This window comes from Panthera tigris, chromosome C2 (genome assembly GCF_018350195.1).
Source record: "Panthera tigris isolate Pti1 chromosome C2, P.tigris_Pti1_mat1.1, whole genome shotgun sequence".
Classification (NCBI taxonomy): domain Eukaryota; kingdom Metazoa; phylum Chordata; class Mammalia; order Carnivora; family Felidae; genus Panthera; species Panthera tigris.
Window position 1 is genome coordinate 78,850,441 of NC_056668.1, and position 3,258 is coordinate 78,853,698.

Here is a 3,258-nt window from a genome sequence, read left to right on the forward strand (position 1 = left end):
GAGGACGTGATGGGAAATACTCAACGAATTGTACTTTCCACCTGTAATTTTTTAAAAGGAAAGACGAAGTCCTCTTTAAATACACCCCTGACCTCAAAACCAGAGATGGGCAATGGCAAATCCGCCTCCAAAGGGGAGACAAGGAAAGGCTGATGAATGAGTAGTCAAAGGAGCTCAAAACGAGCAGATTCTTGGCAGAAAAAGGAAAGACACTCTTCCAGATTAATTAAACAAGTGACGGGACATCGACACTGCTGATCTGCACTGCTGTACCTGGCCTAAAACCAGGGGCTGCTCCTGCTGTGAGAGGGTAAAGGATCCACAAAGCAAAGGCAGGCCTCATCGTGTCCATAAAGGGAAAGGATTTCTAGAAGCCACCATGAGTGCAAGATGAAGCTGAATGCACTGATACAGGATTTGTGTCAATTATTTAACCTCCCTGAGCTCAAGCTTCCCTGTCTGCAAAACAGGGATAACACCACCTACCCATCGGGATCTATGTGATCGTGCCCTGGGATTCCAATTCCAGCACGCACGGCACACAGCCCACATGCAGCAGGCATGAACGGTCAGCCCCTCGTCTTCTAAGGTTTCTATGATTTCTCAAGACTTAAGATTCTGTGGTTCTAACTTATTTGGACTATAACAGAGCCTCACCGGCTATGTATGTTCCGTAAGTGTGTTAGATGTTCATTTGTCATTCAAAAACTAAGATAAGACAAGTGTGTGACAACTTACACATCCAAGCAATTTCCTTCGAAAGCAAACTTTTTGGAAGTCCTATTTTAAAATGGCCTCCGATAAGAGTGGCCAGTTAAGCAGTGATTTGGGCTCAGGTCATGATCTCACAGACATGAAATGGAGCCCCACATCTGGCTCCATGCTGAGTGTGAAACTTGATTCTCTCTCCCCTTCTCTCTGCCCCTCCCCTGCTCACCATGCACACATGCGTTCTCTCCTGTCTCTCAAAATAAATAAACATTTAATATATAAATAAATCCTTCAATAAAGCCTAAAATACAGAGAACAAGCTGATAGTTGTCAGAGGGGAGGAGGCGGAGGGAGGGGTAACAGTGGGTAAAAGAGAGTAGAAGTGCGGGCTTCCAGTTATGAAATGAATAAGTCGGAGAATAGAAGACAGAGTGTAGGGGATATAGTTAATTACGCTATAATAGCGACATATGGTGACTGATGGTAGTACATTTTCGGTAAGCACGGTATAACATATAAAGATGTTGAATCACGATGATGCACACCTGAATCTAATGTAACATTGTGTGTCGACTATAACCAAATAAGAAAAATCATAATTTAAAAAAGGCTTTCAAATCCAATGTACGAATCAAAAAGTAACAAAAATCCCAATTTAATGTCCAAAACCTCATTTAAACTTCCCACCAACCCCGTAAGAACAATTTCCCAATTGCCCACTGAGGAAACTGAGGGTCAGAGAAGTCAGGCAACCCCCCAAGGTTCTGGGGCTGATAATGGTAAAGCCAAGACTTGAACCCAAGTCTTCAAAATCAAGCCCCACAACCCAGATCTTACTACCTTGCAGTTACAACTGTACGATGGGCAGCTATTCCACTAGAGGCAGAAATATCCTAAAAAAAAATTCCTCCAGTATTTTCACAGTTTAAGGAACTCTGGGATACAAAACAAAGCCGGAACTTTCAAAATCAAATATGTTCACATGAGAAGCAGAATCCTTCCTGACTTCCACCTTGCTCTATGTTCTTCAGTGAAATAAAAAGCTCAGAGCCCTGGCACAGAGCAGACATTGCTGGGTATGTGGGAAGCAGGCCTGAGAAAGGTCAGCGGTGAGCTGACGGCAGGCCAGTCACAAAGAGAATTCCAATGGCTGGGCTCACGATCAAACACACCGCGGGTAACCCAAGAATGAGCTTCTGAACACCCCTCCGGCACAACTGTTAGCTGACACGATGTCATGTGCCCTGCATTCGCAGGTGCTCAAAACAGACACTTGCTAGCACCTCCTGTCCTTAATGAGGCACCGTGTATGGACCCAACAGCTGCAGGTGCTGAGTCAGGCCCGCCTGGCGCTCTCAAAGAGCTCACAGGCTCACCGGGCAGGCACACGCTCGAAAACACTGAAAAGTGTGCAAAGCACAAGTCCACGCGACGTTGTTTTGAGGGTCTGGAAGAGCTCCGTGGATGATGACTTCTGAACCGAGCCTGCACACCCAACAGGATTTCCACGAATGAGGAGGGGGAAAATAGCCCCAGGGCACAAGACGTGCCAAGCGCCGTAAGGAGGAATTCAGGCTGTTCTTAGGGAAAGTGACTAATCTGCTGAGGCCAGTGGCAGAGCAGCACACGGAGGGATGCGGTGGGAGACGAGGCTGCAAAGGAATGTTGCGGCCAAGACATGAAGGACCTTATGTGCCAGGCTAAAGCACTTGGATCTTGACACTCATGGGTACTGCGTCCCGGGTAATGACGCAGGAGAAAGTTAAATAGCAGAGCTACCCCTTTAAGAACTGACCGCCCTTCCATCGAGCCTCCAAACACAGGGAGGGTGGGAGGGTCTGAAGGACAGCTTCCTCCTCCCAATGGACCCCTTCTCCATGGCTCCACCCACAGAGAAGTCAGAGGAGTGGGTGGCTCTCAGAGGTGCCCCAACCCACACGTCTGTGGACCTTTCCCTCTAGTCTGGAACTCCCAACCATGAAAGACCCAGAAAAGACACCACGTCTCCTGTTCCAGGCAGGATTTCCACTCTGCCTTCAGGGAAATGCCAGCACTACCCAACCTGATGAACCAGAACACGGGCCGAACACAGGCTCCAGCCTCTTTCCTGTTAACTAAGCAGAAGCCAGAGGCCTATCCAGCACACCCTGTGTGTGCCCAAAGCTCCCTATCAGGGAGCTCTTCCGTCCAGGCCTGGTACCATGTGACCGGGGCCTCCAACCAGTAAGGAGCCTGCACTGACGTCACCAGTTAGGTCCTATGGAACCTTTCCCTTAAAGGAGCCTTTGCAGCAGGTCCCATTTGTTAAAGGCACAGGCAAGATGTTTTTCGCTTCCTGCCCAAAAAGGAGCTCCTGGTCTAGAAGGAGGGATAAAACATAAATCAAGTAGGAGATGATGAGTACCATGGAAGAAGGACAGGTGATACAAATCCTCACGAGTAACCCTGTGACTCGATGTGATTTCTTAAACCCATTTGACAGACATGGAACCTCGGGCTCAAGCAGGTTAACTGACCTGGCGGATCACACAGCTAGAAGTGCCACAG

The 3,258-nt window shown here is 48.1% G+C and overlaps 1 protein-coding gene across 4 annotated transcripts in view; it reads right to left on the reverse strand.

The window, feature by feature from the left end:
* LOC102953305 (LIM domain containing preferred translocation partner in lipoma) overlaps positions 1 to 3,258 on the reverse strand; it is a 673,846-nt gene that overhangs the window by 607,549 nt on the left and 63,039 nt on the right. The window contains exon 1 of one of the 4 annotated variants that reach the window (XM_042998793.1): positions 3,228 to 3,242. The exons of 2 other annotated variants lie outside the window; for them this stretch is intronic. The gene's annotated coding sequence lies outside the window, so the exon portion shown is untranslated. Of the gene's footprint in view, positions 1 to 3,115; positions 3,202 to 3,227; positions 3,243 to 3,258 lie in introns of those variants that run through there. One more of the 4 variants, XM_042998790.1, reaches the window with a different exon arrangement.